Source organism: Aythya fuligula, chromosome 2 (assembly GCF_009819795.1).
Source record: "Aythya fuligula isolate bAytFul2 chromosome 2, bAytFul2.pri, whole genome shotgun sequence".
Classification (NCBI taxonomy): domain Eukaryota; kingdom Metazoa; phylum Chordata; class Aves; order Anseriformes; family Anatidae; genus Aythya; species Aythya fuligula.
In genome coordinates this window covers 134,324,570-134,340,878 of record NC_045560.1, presented here as the reverse complement: position 1 = coordinate 134,340,878, position 16,309 = coordinate 134,324,570, and positions in this window count along the sequence as shown.

The window sequence follows — 16,309 nt, the reverse complement described above, 5'->3', positions numbered from 1 at the left end:
CCACTGGTTATTCTAGTTCTGCAGATCCCCTGCTGTGCTGTCGCTGTTTTCTGCCTCCCCCAGACCCTTGCACCACAACTCTTGGTTTGGGAAGAGAATGAACTCTAGAGAAGGAACTGCTGAGACAAAGGGGTTGCTGAAAAGGAAGCAGAAGTTCACCAGGTGGACCTGAATCAGGCTGGGGTACTTTGGGTTGAATGAGAGTAGATTTTTGTTTTGTTTTGTTTTGTTTTGTTTTGCTTTTACTGGCTGTTTCTGCCACTGCTTTGCCCTGCAGGTCTGTGCAATGCTTCCATTTTTGCATCCAGAAAATGAGTTAACGTTGCTTCCCCACCTCTGCAAAACATGCTGAGGACACAAGAGGAAAGCGCAATGCAAGAGGTAAGTGTTTATTCTAACAGCAAGACACCTATCTTGGGGGCACTCAAAAAAAGGAGGCTAGATAAAGTGAAGAATGTAAACACACTGGCTTTGAAGGCTAAGGCCATCTCCTTCAGTCTAGATCAAACACCAGCTTCCAGGCATGGGCACCGGCCCAAGAGTACACAAAGTGCACACACAGTTCAATGAGCACACTGGCGTCCCCAGGCTGCACGGGGCAGACACTAATGACAAAGGAGGAATTAAACACCAGAGTGCAGTGACAGAGTTATGTTTCCTTAGAAATCATTAAACCCAAAGGCAAGTTGTTTTATAAAGGAAACACCCTGCATGTAGTGCAAGAGATGAGAAATGACAGGGAATTGGCTCCCAACCATACTACGAGCTCAGAAAATCAGCAGCTGTAGACTTGTGCAATTTCCTAGCATGCAATTTGTTTTTACCTTACATACAACTGTGGATAAAACACACTGAGACCCCCATTCCAGAGCTCCTGAGTCAGGCAGGTAGGCAGTAGGGCTGTGCAAAGGCATTTGCTGTCTCTGTCTTCCTCCCATAGAGGGGCAGTCAGTGCATACAGGACGTGCATGGAGACCTGGTTTCACTGCTGGCCACAGCAGCTCTGAGCCCTGCAGCTTCTCCAGGACCATGAGCAGCTGTGAAGAATATACACATTTGCGCTGTACCACAAGGGTGTTTTTTGTTGTTGTTGTTCTCTTTTTGCTGTGATAAGAGCCACACATGTTGCAAAGGGGCCCAGTCTCTCCTCTCTTCTCTGCCCCCAAGTAGGCAACAAGACCAGGAGTTGTGCGTTCTGCTCTGTCCCCCTCCTGTGATGCCACCATGGCAGTGGATAAATTCAGCTTTTGTAGGACACTCGGCAGAAAAATCTGCTTGCATCTCTTCATCTTTGTGTCTTACAAAGACCAAATGGATGCTTTGAGTCTCCATGCATTTTTTTTATTTTTATTTTTTTAATTACTATTTCTGTATGAGAGAAAACCACAAGAAAGACTGACATGAAAGTTTCTGTGGATGCCCATTCTGCATATATGTACCCCCAGACTTGCATACTGAGACAGTGCTGGTTACCCTCAGTGCAAAATGTCTGCCACCCAGCTGAGTTTGTCCACTGCGGCCCCTATAGTTACAGGCCAATACCTATTCCCAAAGCAGCCCTTGATGCCCAGTGCTAAAGCTCTTGACATTCAATGCTTTAAGGTTCTCCACAACTTTTTCATTTTAATGTCTTTTTTTCTTAATTAATTAATTTTAAAAACACTTCTTGAAGCCTAATGTCAGCTGTGGCTGGTGGGTTCTGTTTATTCATGCCAGTTAGCGGGCTGATCAGAGGTCTACTGTACTTTTGTGAGCCATCTTAATCCCTTCGAATGAATAACAAGAAGAAAAAGATGGGTTGACAGAGGCAGTTAGCAGAGATCATACTTACACATGTTTGTTTTCAGTAATTAGTCACAGTGTTAATAGAAACATCCACTTTAAGCAAAGACGGCTGATTTGCACAAACAGGGCCATATGCTCTGGTGGGTGTGGAGGGGGGCTGATAAAACTAAAAACTTTTCAGGAATTTTTATATGTGAAAACTTGCTATTATATTTATTCATTTATTTATCCAGTTTAATTTTTTTCACACCAGTTAGGTTTTGCAATATTTTCCACTTGGAATCGTCAGAATAAAAACACAAGGCTCCGCATTCACCTTCTCTGGCTCGCTCATTCACACACTCACACCGAGGGAACAAGAGAGTTTCTAAGTGCCTGCCTATCGCTAACCGTGTACATATGGATAGCATATGAAAATGAACTAGACTGTAGGTGTTTTAACAATATAATTTAGAGTATGTTGCCTTTTTTACTTTTCCAGTAGTACCAGACGGGGTTTGCAACTAGTCTATGAAAGCAACTGCTGCCTTTTACAAAGATTTATTATTTTTTAGTGATACAATAGACTAATACTAGTTCCAAAGCGGGTTATATGTTGATATGTTGAGTTGTTAACATATCCCTTTGAATCCAGACTATTCTGCTCGTGTCAAGTGTAATGCAGAAGCTTCTGATACGTTATCAAACTCTATTCAATTGCATTTCTCTCTCTCTCTCTCTCTCTCTCTCTCTTTTTTTTTTTTTTTTTTTTTAATAATAAAGCTAATAATTGTTTTAGCTTAAACAGATCTTTTTCCTTGGACAAAATCATAAGATCACTGTCATAAGGATCTCATAAGTATAGGACAGTATATTTTCAGTCAGTATATTGTTTTCTTAGACAGAAAGGAAGCTATATGTTTGCGTGTTTGCTCATGATCGTCATTGTGTTTTAGGCATGTTTATAATTTGCTAAGCATGGTGATGTTAACTTTGCTCACGTGAAGCATTATCTTGGATGGGGCCCAGATGCTCCAAGCAGTAGCTGGTACACCCAACTCACAAGCCCCAGCCCCAGGGTGCATTCCTGATTACCTCTGGGGAGGTGCCCCCAGGGACAAGCATCTTGCTCTTCATCTGGTATTCTGCAGCTGATTTGCTGCCATCTATCCCCACTGGGACCAGGGCACTCACAAAATAAATTGTTCATTTCCAAATCGGTCAAGATGTGAAGCAATTTACCACTGCCTGATACAAAGTATTATTCACAGTTTTACTTATTTTGGAGAAGAGAAACAAGTGCATATACAAGTGTTGATTTTCTAGAGAGACATAAACAAATTCACCATTTGTATAACCAGGAAAAACAAACAAACAAACAAACAACAAAAAAACAGCCCCAAACCATGCAGGCATACACAGACACATGCATGCAGCCTATGGCAGAAATAGTTCTGGCATGTTGCACACCTGAGGCATGTCAGTCTGTATTTCCGTGGCCTCTCTGGTCATTCACTGTGCTGTCTCCTGTCCTGTGGTTACAGTTTGTCCCGCTTATTGCATTCTGTCTTTCTGTCAGTGAATTGGCCAGGTACATTGGTCTTCAGGTAGATGTCAAGTCCATTGTAAATAGGCTAAGGAAAGTGGCTACTGGCAATGTTCATGTATACCGGCACAGAGAAATGAAGACTGATGGGAAGACATGGTTGTAGTTGTAAGAAGCTGCCCCAAAAGAAAGAGAATAATCTATTCTCCACATCCATTGGCAAGAGGAAAGGAAAGGATGGCATAACATCATAGCTGTGCCTAAGTTTATGTGTTAGGGAAAGCTTTTTTTCCTGGGGAGGATATTAGATCCCTAGAAAAGAAAGTCTGGAAGGGTGTGAAATCACTGTGACAAGAAGACATTGAGGTCAGGTTACACAAACATCTGTCTGACTGACAGAGATAGAACAGGTCCTGTGGTGGGACTGGGATGGGCTAGATGAGAAACCCGTGTTCCTGGTTACTGCAATAAATCACCCTGTGTTGCTTTTCTCATTCACTCTGTGCAGACAACGCTGTTTTCAAAAGTATTTGCTGGACAAAGACTGTAATGTGTGAATATAACAGATTAGAGGGTTTTTGTTGGCTCGTTCTTCATCTGTTTGTGTGATGGTATTGCTGTGGCTGGCTGCTGTTGGCCCAGGTTTGTGTGGCATGGGTACATCCTTTCACTCCAAAGAGTCATGTCTGAAGGCTTCAGCCATAAGACAGTGATGAATGAAAGTACCCAGCCCCTCCTTGAGGCACCCTTAGAAGCTTGTGATTTTATTTTCTCAGAGAACCAATACAGGTAGAGAAGAAAGAACTAAAATCCTTCTTCCATCTTTCCCAGTTTACAACACACTCCCAGAGAGAGAAATACATAACCCAAATCAGAGTCTTAGATCAGAAGAAAAGCCGAGGAGACTTATCTGCTGCCTGCGTCTTCTCCTCTGGCCATCATAACTGTCTTGCCTGAAGCACTGGTTTGGCTGGGCTGTGTTACTGAGCTGCAAGAACCTTGGTGGCTTGCATATTTGTGCCCTTCCAGGATTTCTTGCCTGCTGTAAAGGTGAATAAATAGATGAGCAGAGTTGGCTAAAACAGAGCTGTTACTCTGCAAGAAGCAGGTATGGTACAAGCACGGCTTTGTTTTACCCATCTGGTTGGGCTTCCCTATGAGTGCCTAGATTTGTGCACACGATCCCGTGCACAGGATGTGCCATGAGCAGGCAAGGTAAGAGCCATAGACATGGTGGCAGACTGCAGTCGGAAACTTTTGAGTCAAAGCTGGGATGCTTTTGGCTCTCTGCTCATCCCAGGGTAGCAGCCTCCCCGCAGTTTGGCTTTGAGTCCCTGTGGTAATTCATGGTTAAAATCATCATTCTTGGCACACGCACCGAAGATTAAAAGAAAACAGGAAAAAATCTTCTCCGAATGACAGATTTACATACCAGGAGGAAAAAACCCCACATAAAAATCTGATTTGAAGAACACAATTATAATATTTTATCCTCATTTCACTAACCATTTTATTGACTGAAAAAGGAGCTACCTCAAGACTACAGATCTAAAGTGCTAACAAATTAAAACCATCCCCGAAGGAGAAAGACCACTAATCTGAAGCACGCCTCCCAGAAGAATTTCCAAAGATCTATAAATGCCATATGCTGAATAGACAGTATTTCTTTTAAGGTACAAGCAATTTTTTTTTTTCTTCTGAGTGACTGACCAAACACGGTCTAAAAGGAAAGGGAAAAAGACAAAGGACACCACATAAGAAAAACAAGAATGCTATACCAGCACAAAATACCAGCCAACATGCATATGGGAACACTTATTTGATCATCTAAATATGCTTATTTTATACAGTGGATGTCCAAAAGTGATTGCATTTGCACTGATTCACTTAGTGTAAGAAGTAAAGTTGGCCCAACATCCATATTCCATAAACAGAGGTAATAAATTAAAGAAGCTGAGGCTCTTCTTGCTGCCAAAGCACATTTAAAATGTGAGCCAGAAACAGAGCGCAGCAAAGGGATTTTGGAGAAAAACAGAGAGAAAGAAAAAGCTGTTACTTTGTAAATATAATTACTCCTTGAAACACAGGAAAATGAGAGTAAACGAAGACTCTGCAGAACCCTGGTGGCCTTTGCAGTGTTTTCCCTGCTTGGTCTGGGAGTGATGGTGCCTCTCTCCTGGTGGGGACACCTGTCCCCTACCTCCTGATCACCCCTACCTGCAGGTCTCCATGCTCAGGAGGTGAAGTCTCATGATGTCACGGCATCCTGGAGGGTCACCTTTTGTTCTGGTTGCACCTCCACATCCTCAAAGTGTCTTAAAATGCACATGCTTTAAGTGTCTTAAAATTACACTTCACACCATAATGGAACACATGTACCACATTATGAAATACATAAATATAAACTGACAATACACATGTGCTTTAATAGAAGCCAGGGAATATATAGCATGTTCTCAGTGGCCATTCAACACCTGGAGATAAATACCTTCATTACAGCTTGGGGAGCCGCTGGCCAGTCCCAGGGAGCAGCGAGAGAGAAAACCACTGACCCTTTCAGCACAATCCTCCTTGCCATGAACTAGGCTTTTGATAATTTCATACGATGACAGACCTCCAGGAAAGCCCTCCCAAAAGGCCGCCCAGAAACAGAGATGTGAAAACATCAGGTGTGCCCTGGCATTTGCGTCAGTGCAGCAGCTTGCTGCACTCCCCTCTCTGTGAACAGCTAAAACATGTTGTTACGAGTTGCGACCACTTATAGGCCACTTAGAGAAATCTTTATCTGTGCACGTACCCTGTGCTGCGTAATGTAAAAAGAGTTGTCAGATGGGCTACCTCTGTTTATACTGATACGTCTTCATTTTAGACATGAGCGCTGTGGAAGGCAACGGGATTCTTTGTAGCAGCTGACTTTCAGTTTTCATGTGCAGAAGACGAAATGTCACTGGCCTGTTATTTTTGGAAGAAACTTCTGATTTGACAGTGGTAGCATAAAAGTAGTCACAGGAATGGGTCCTGCCTTGGAGTGCAGTGCTCTCAAATGCACGGCAGACAGTCGCCCTCATGCTGGTGGACCTGCACTACGTTCCTTTGGTAAAGCTCTGGCACCCAGTGGTGGCTGGAAGAGGTGAGCAAACTCCTGCACTGTGAGGAGATGGCATTGCACAGCTATGCTTTGCAAGTAGGTGGGATGAAGTGCAGCCATGGAGAGAGCAAGGAGCTGCTGAGCGTGACAGGAGCGGAGGAGGAGGCTCCAGAGGGCTCACAGATGGAGCCAGGCACAGGGACAGCTGTTAGCAGGCATGGGCACCGCTCGCGTCTCGAAACCGGGGTACAGACCTTGCTGGGGAAGCAAATTATTCTTGGATGACATCCACTTGGAAACTCTTCTTTGGGAGAAGGCAGAGGTTTCCATTCAGCAGACTGCTCGGGAAGGCTTTCATCCCTTTCATCTCCAGTCCTTTCTCTCTCCTCGTACCGAGTGCTAGCCCCCAGCCTGCTTGGCCTCCAGTGACTGATGTGAGCCATGTGGGCTGGAGTAGTGCAGGGGAGGCTATCTGGGAACCATGTCTGTGCGCATCGCAAGTATTTGTCACTCTTCAGGCCATAAACTTCCCAAGGAGCCTTATTTTTCATGTTAATATGGAAACTGAAAATTACAGGAACTCTTCACTGAAATGATGATGTTAGCTTATTTCCTGTGTAACATGGATTGACATGTACATATGCTCGTGACATGTTAGAAAAGCAGCTATCTGCTCTAAAACTTGTTATAGCCCACTCATAGGACATAGATCCAGACTGAGTGAAAAAAAAAAAAAAAAAAAAGATTGTTACTGTGAAAAATCAGTGTTCCAGAGTACATTTCCTAAAAGCAAATAACTTCCTTTATTTCAAGCCTAAGGAAAAAAAATCTCTCTGTAAATAAATTGGACTGATTAAGAGGAGATATTTAACTAGAGTTCAGAGAAGGAAGCTTTAAACATTAAAATTTATGCTGTCCTTCAAAAGAAAGCACTTTGTGAATGATGGACACGCTATGTTAGAAAAATCAATAGGGAAAAGGATTTCCAGAATCTTACATTTACTTCTAAGGATAAGCTATACCATTGTTCTCCTCAGTTCACCCTGGGATAACAGCAAATACTGAAACAAGCAGACTGTTTGTACGCACATTCCAACATCTCCTTGTTCGTTTTCCCTTCCATCTCTGTTTCTCTTCCATAAATTTATTATCCCATTTGAAACCATCCTATAAATATTCAAAAATCCCAAATGTTAATAGCAAACACATTTGCCAACCAAATTTCTGGCCTTACTTAAAAAAAAAAAAAAAAAAGTGTAATAATTTCAAAATGTTTTGGTTCTGTCTTAAATATTTATATTTTTAAAGTCCTTTACTGTAAACTTACTGCCTTTTTGAAATCAGGGGGTCATCACAAATCACAAACAATTTTATTTTGAAATGCTGGATGTGACCGGTTACTTACTGTTGCCACCATGTTTTTGAGCAGTACCTACACTATGAAAGGACACGTTCATGTTGCTCACAGTTTGTGCTGAAAAAGCTGCTGGTGCCACTGATGACCCCAGATAAATCAGAAGGAGGAGAGGTATCAGGCAGGTGCTGGATGAGGGGAAGGAGGATACAGTCAACCCGTGATAATGGACTGCTCTTGCAGAAGTGTCTCATATTATCTGCGTGTGTAAATAGTTTGCCGAGCCACGAGGGCTTCGTAATTCCTTGACAGGTTTTTTACCAGCATCATTAGGATTTGCTGTGAGCTCCTGCAGAGGCTGTTTAAGAAAGCTCGACACACTGTTTGAAAACCTCCCCCATGTGGCTAATGTTTATTTCAGAATTTCCTGACAGTGTTTTGAGGAACACAAAGTCACACAGACCTTCTGCACTGGGAGCAGGACAATGATTTCAGCTGTGTGAGGTGTGACACATTGTTTGTTCTGCCACGCAGAGCTATACATCTGAATGTTCCGAGTAAAAACAAGGGACCTAAAGCTTCTTAAAGCTGTGATTGAATCACATAAATGAGGAAACCAATACAAGCAGGGAAAAAGAAAAGGGATAGCTGTGCTTGTGTGCTACCATTAACTGCTGTATGGACAGAATTTGATGTAACTTCAGATATACTTCTGAAACAGATCCCTTCTAGTGTTACCGAAAGGACCTTGGTGCAAATGAAAGTTTTTCCTTATTGAGGAACAAATGCAACATGGTGGTAGACCTTATTTTCAATGAAAGGAGAGGAAAAATGAAATGACTACTCTCGCTCATTTTTTTTTCTTCTGCTCTGAAGCTTGAGGAAACAAGGAAACGCTGACAACTTTTGATTATTTTTTCTGTTAAGAGATCAAATTCTGCTTTCCATTGCAATCCATTCACATACTGCGGGTACATCCCAGTTATCTTCAGCAAACTAAAGCCATCACTGTCTATTTACTTCAGAGTGAGGACAGAATCTGGCTACAGAGCCAAAGGATCTAATTCTGCCCTGAGGCTTAATTTGCCCTGTTTTAAAAGTGACCTAAATACAACATCAATACCACCAGCAGAACAGCGGGTTTCGAGTAAGGCGCAGACACCATTTTCTGTGTGACTGCCCCTTGTCTGTGTAATGAATAGCTGCACATAGTGGAATGATAGCAGGGCTGGCAGCTCCACCGTCTCTGAGTCTGAACACCCTGTGCAGTGTAAATGCCTGCTCTTCTGAACGCTCTACATGCCCTTAAAACCAATGGGCTTATCCTGAAACAGGGTGTGCCTCACAGGGATGCAGAGCAGGGCTGGTGTTCAGCATCTGGGGAGATTTGAATAAGCAACCTCATGTAGCAGCCTCTGTAGGAAAACCAAGCAAAGGCCCAAAGTTTTGGGCCTACATTTTTTTTCCTGGGTTTATGGTCAACTGTTATTTGTCCCATCTGGTATGCAAGGTCAAGAAAGAAACTGGCTGTTTCAGGAGATGCAGACTCAGGAAATAAAGGAGTCAGTCATCTATTAAACAAATTCAAGCCCTGGGTTGCTCACTTCCCAGCTGAGCTGACCGCAGTAGGTGTTATGTCACTGGCCTCCAAGCCAGTTGAGACCCAACCATAACCAGTTACTCCTACTTGCACATAAACATAGGTTATCACAGTTTCTCTGCTGAAAGTGTATGTCTGAGGAGGCAGATGGAATTATTCTGGAGTTTTGTATTCTGAGGACATCATGAAATTCAGAAAGCTCAGGTTTTTTCTTTGGTGAGCTGTCAACCGTGAATAGTTGTTGTGAGCAGCATTCTCTGGGGGAAAGGCGAATGAGGAATAAAGAATGAGGAGTTTGGAGCTACCACGAGAGTTTGGAGATACTGCGAGGAGAAAGGACTGAGTGAGGCAGTGTGAAAGGAGGACAGGCATACAGTAGAAAAGCAAAATCCTAGGAGAGCTGATACCCAAAGCCAGGGATGGCAGAATCATTGTCAGCCACCCATTTGATTTCCCTCCTGGGTTTATGGGCTTTTCAGATCCCCTGAATCTCCTGAAATGTATGAGATATAATTCTTTCACATATACATAAAAACATACATGATCTCTCGTTCCTCCCTTTACATACAAGCTTGAAAACGGGCTATTTGAGCAATACAGCCCTAGTCCTTTCCTCTGCCATCTTTGACTGCAGGAATCTCAGTGCCACCAGCCAAAACCTGATGAAGTATGAGTCAAACCCTGTGCTGAGAGTGCTGGGGAAGAGAACTGGTGTGTTTACTGGAGAGGAATGCTGATGGAGCTAAGTTTCTGGCCCTATCTACCTCAACAGAGTACTTTCATCACAGCTGAAAATTTCACATTAAGGTAAATGGTCTACTCAACACCTCTCTTTTCCATTTAAAGGTACTTTCTAGATACTTTAAAAGCTGATATTTCCGTGAATGTTGTTGCTGTTTTGTATGTCTCATGGGGATACTGGAAAAGTGTAGTAATACAAATTTGACATAATACAAATCAATAAGTTGATATAAACCATCCTTCTTTAGCTCTTCCCAACCACTTTGGGAAGTACAAACTCTTTGTTTGTTTGTTTAACAGATTCTCTCAGTGCTATTTTGTCAGACCTGGGAACCAAACAGGACGCAAATCCAATCCTGAAGATGTCAGTGATTCAGTCTGTGCTCAGGTCAGGGTCAGGCAACCACTGCCTGTTCTGAGTGTTGTCCTTGGGGAGGGCTAGGGAGGGATGACAGGTCTGTGTCCTGATACTCCTGCTGTGACCGGGAAATTAGAGATTTCTATCTTTCAGGGGAGGGGAAGGAAGGTCATTAGAGCTCAGCCTGCATCTTCTCCCCATGTAGCACACAGGTTTGCCAACCTGTCATTCTGTTTCTTGCTTCTTCATATGGTTTAAGTTCCAGCCATATTATTGGGTTTCAGATCTGGGGCTGCCCTGGAGAGTGCCTAAATTTGAACTTCTGAAAACATGGGTATACAAGATGATCTCAAATGCAGCCGTAATATTTGCTGGAGGAACTCTAAATGAAACATTACTCCTCTTTCAGATAAGCTAAGGATTATCTGCAAGCACAGAGGATTGGGAAGAAATCTGGATAGTAATCGAACAGGAAGTCAAATCATTCAAACCAAAAGTACATAGCATTGTCAGGGAGGGAAGCTCTTGAAAAATTAGAACCAGAGAAAAACAGGTCTGGAAGGGACTTCAGGAGGTCATGTAGTCACTTCCCTGGCCCCCAGCCAGTTCGGTTATATGTGTGTTGTTCCTGACAGATGTTAGCCTAAATTGTTGAGACCGCCAATGATGGAGACTCCACAACTTCCCCAGGCAATCTATTCTAGTGCTTCCCTAATTGTACCATTAGAAAGTTTTCCCTAATGCCTCAGAAAATTTTTATACACTTCCTTTGCGGCAGTTGAACTCCACCACTTCTTGACCTATCCCCTGTAGATGCAGAGGGCAGGTTATGCCTTTCCTCTTTACAGCAGCCTTTATGTACTAAAGCAGTGTTAACCACCCCATCCCCCAGCCTTCTTTTCTTTAGACCACACGAAGCTAATTCCTTCACTATTTCCTCCAAGGTCATGCTTTTTTAGACCTCTTGTTGCTTTTCTTTGGACATTCTCAAATTTGTCCAAATGCATCTCAAATTACAGCTGTATCTATGCTGAGAAAAAGAAAAAAAAATAAATATTTCTGCAAGTATCTCTGTGATACTACTGTTTATACACCCCCACACAAGGTTTGCTTTTTCCACAACACAGCTTTGCAACTTCATGTTGTTGTCACCAACCTCAGATTTGTGATCAATCCAGTCAAAGTGTGGCACCTTGCATTTTCACCATGGAAATTCATCTTATGTGTTTTCCAGGCCATTTCACTAGTTTGCCAAGGGCATTTTGAATTCTAATGTGATCCTGCAATGTACTTGCAGTTCCTCCCAGCAGTATCCTCTGCTAATTCATCTAGCACATTTTTTTTTCCCTGCCATCCAGATAGTTAGCAATAGCATTGGGCAAAACTGGCTCTGTTATACTGCATTATCCTATCCAAGGCATCCATTCACTTTGAGAGTAAACCTTTGCCAACTGCTCAGTAGGTACAGCTTGCAAACAGCCTCTACTGCTCACTTATGGGACTCTGTGCCATGCCCAACTGTTAAAACCTGACTAAAGTAAAGATAGCTGCTACCCACTGCTTCTCTCCTTATTTTAAATGATTTGTATTTGGTAGATCCAAGTCAGAGGCTAACCTTTTCACCTCCAGGTTCCACCCAATAAGTTTTTTTTCTGCTTCACAAGCCTGATTTTAAGCTCTCTGCAGCCCTCTAACTCTGCTTTTTCTCTTTTTTATTGTCCCTTCCTTTCCAGTGACCTTTTCAAGGCTCCTGGTACGTTGGCTGCTCCCTGCAAGGCACCACTGATAACTGTTGACAAGCCAGCGCCTGCCTTGGCTGGCTCCCCTTGTGTCAGACAAGGAAGCTCAGCCATTGAAAATCCCAGCCCAATTCCTCTCTGGCTTGTTCTTTTCCTATTACAGTCTTTGTCCTTGGAATTAATGAAGTTAACCACCTGATTGCTGCTAGAGGGACAATAGAGGAAAAAAAGCATTAAAAGCTTTGACCTTCATCTGTAATGTTTCCCTCTCCACCGGTCTTTTCCTTAATAGAAATGTATTATTTGTAGAGCAATTTCTTCTCATCCTTGCTGTCTCTGTTCTTACATTCTTGAGTTACTCTTTTATACCCAGCTTTAGTAATCTCACCTACTGTTTACTTCCTGCATTTCCTCTTGTGTTTGAGATGAGTGAAGAGCCCATGATTTAGCTAAATTTGTATCTTTCTATAGCTGATTTCTTCCTCTGATTCTTTTAGGAACTGACAACTTGTTTCATCTTCTCCTCAAAGTGCCTGCATGAGACTTTGCCTATCAGTCTTTTGCAGCTACTGAAGTTTGCCTTCTTGCATTTCACTTTTTTTTTTTCTCTTTATGAAAATTATAAACTTTGTCATTTCATGTTCACTCACACACAAATTGCTTTTTACCTTTCTATTCTCAACCTCTCCTTCCCTATTGGTCAGTATCAAAACTAGAAAAAGGTTTTACTGTTTCACCTTCCTTATCAAAAATTGTCTTCCAAGGAATGGCTGAACAATCTGCGGTTTGCTTATTATTTCCCTTTCATATAGTTAAAATCTCCCACTATTCACAAATCTTGATTAGTGTGGTTCTGTTAATGGACATTTATAAGAGTGTTTTGTTAATCTGATTTGCTCTAGAGGCCTCCACTGCCACTGCAAGATCACAAGCCTACTTTTTTTCCTTCTTTAATATTTTCTAAGAACCTATCAGAATCCTATCTCTCTCTACCTCACACTGAATTTAGAAGTCAAGGGTATATAAGGCAGCACTCCCCCTCCCCCACTCCCTCTTCTGTCTTTGCTGTATGATTTATAAGTGATATTAATATTCAAACAGTTTTAGATATTCAGCCTAATACTTGTTGTGGTAAGTGTACCATCTTCTTGATTACATATTAGTATTTCCATCTCATATTCAATATAATAATGTTATACTGGGACAACTGAAGTATAACCACCAGCTATACAGCAAAGAAAGCTTCATGATGGAAATGCAACGTTGAAATGGCAATCTAAGACTGGAGCCACAGCATCCCTTAATATGACCCTGTGTAAATTATTAGGGTCAGATTCTGAGCTTTTCCTTCCAGGTCAAGCTTTGTATCCAGGAAAGGAACCCACAGGTGCCCAAGACAAAGGTAGTTAGCTGCCTGCATGAAGTAAGCATAAGGAGGCATATCCAGAGAGAGTGGGTGCCCAGGTGATGAAGAGCACTGGGGATTCACAGAAACAACTTGCCAAGAAGGCAATACTTAAAACAGCTCCTTCATGTGGAGAATAGGGACAGGGAGCCCAACCACCAGTAGCTGCTTGTTAGAGGACTCAGAAGAGGAGGGGATGGATCGCTGTCTCTGCCCATGCAGATTTGTTTCCCCAGCACCTGGCCAGTGACCTGAACATCCCATAGTGCTGAGACAGAGGCATCATATGCCTCCAGGGTGAGGCAGCAGCTGTGTGGAGGATCCAGAGGCCAATGCCCCAAAATGTCAGTTAGAGACAGAAGTCCCAGACCTCACGCCTCCCTCCTTGAGCAACCCAGCAGGGAGAGTTCAGATGCAGCTTGATTGATTTCCTTGTTACTCACCACACTTTCTCCCACGAACAAAAATAAAACAATCATCTGCTCTTCATGGCACTCCCAAGCTGCAGTCTCAAGGCTATATTATTACGTGTACCATTAGCTCTAATAATGCATGCATTGTTCAGGGTGCAAACCAAGAGCGAAACTGCCACCACCCATTACACTGAGTAGTGTTTTCTGACTTAAGTGGCTCTGTTGATTGCCTGAGGAATAAAGGCTTGCAGAAATTTGTACCTAGTGCTCATATTTGTCAAAGCAGGGAGCTGCTCAATCTCTCACAGATTCTGCAGATGAGGCATTGGGAAGTGTAACAGAAGCTGTCTTCTTCTGACGACAGTGTCCAGCCGGTCAGTGAGAGTGACGCAGGAGTGTCAAAGGAAAGCACTATTTCATTTCTCAGGAAAGACATGTGGTGCAGCTGCCTGCATAGCAAGGAGAGATCTGGCTGAGTAAGTGAGGCTGGGTGAAACATCTGTTTTGTGTTTCCCAGGCTTTTGACAGCAAAACAGAGTTATTTTGGGGGGTTTTACAAGTCTTGCAGTCATTTTAAACAATATTTTTGCCAAGTTTTCCACTTTTTGCTAAATAAGATTGCTCTTGATATCAAAACGTGACTTTACTTCAGGAAAAAAAAAAGAAAAAAGAAAAAAGAAAAAAAGTCATAAATGTCTGCCATTACCTTTATTCCCTCCCCCTACCTTATTTTTTTTCTTCTTCTTTAAACTTTCCTAGCCCAGATTTTAAATATCCATTCCAGAACTTTGTGAGAATTTTTGCTGGTGATACAAGGAGAAAGATTTCTTTCATGAACAAATGAATGGTTTCTCTTAGAAGAGAATCACATATGCTGCTGCCTTATTTTTCCCTCCCCCTCAAACTCTTGGTTTCCAGATGTAGCAAAAGCTGGTTTGAGCAGGAGAACATATGTTTTCAGCATGAATTCTGTTGGCAGGGTCCTGCTGCACAGTATTGCAGAGCTGCTGCAAGCCATCCCTGACCAGCATACATGTATAATGTGCTCTAGAGATTATCTTGCTCCAATTTTATCCTCCTTTCCCTCCCTTCAGCAAATTTCACTTTAATACAACACTCCAGACTTTGTGCTCTGTTCCACTGCTGAACACCTGAGTGCTCCTATCAATAAAAACGTTACAAACTGAGCTCTCCCAGATGCAGAGAAAAGGCAACCAACTTTAATCCGTGCCTTCAGCATCTCACTTCTTTGATCTGCGTCTGAGGCATGTGGCCATTCCTATTTGTTAATTTAAAAATATATAAATAAAATAAAATAAAATAAATATATATTGTCCAGTGCTCTAGATTTAGGCTGGAAAATTCGTAACAAAGGAATATCCTTACATGTGGTCCTCAGTATTTATAGCTATCTTCCTCTCGATGTATTAAAAATTAATAGGATCCTTTATACTTATCTGGTGATATTTGGCTCCAGCTAAGTTTGGACCAGCTTCTGGCTCACTTGCTCATTTCAAATAGTCTCTTGCTCCCGGAGGAGTAGATTTATTTTGGGGTGAAGTACAATTCAGTAAGTGTGCCAGAATCTAGTCCTATAGTAGCATCACAAGGAAACTGTGCTATAAACATGTCTTATCTTAGCAAGCAATATATCAGAATGATAATGTTTCCATTAAATATATTTTCAATGACAGAAGGTTAGAATCACACTTTGTTCAGTCATAGATGCTTGGCTGAGTCATCTGCTAACTTGCTGCTTGCCTTACTCCTGTCATATATTATCCATGAATGAACACAGCAATTTCCATCCCTATTATTCTTTGGGTTCAATCATTTAGTGCACTCCACAAGGCAGCTATGAGGCCATCTTTCCATCATAACCTCTATTACTTCAGCTGCTAGTGAATTATCAAACCAGCAATCCATAAAGCCCTCAGAGCTCATATTAATTATCAGAAACTGATGAGATATAAGCACTTTAATTGATTCCTTCCATACGCATGTTTTTAAATAATAATAAAAAAATACCCCAAAATAGGAACTTTTTAAAGATTTGATGTTGTATTATGTTAGTTTGTGAAACTCAAGGTGTTTTGTTAACAATCATTTTTTCTTTTACTTTAATTTGTCACATAATATAAATAACAGTAGACTCTCTGAATATACATCTTAAGACAACACTGTTAGATTAGTTCCCCCAAAGTATTTTGTGTGTTTTTCACAAGAGTTCTGGTGAAACACAAAGCTACCTTTTTAAAACTGAGGGCAAGAAAGAATTTTTTTGGGGTGGGGCGGGTGCAG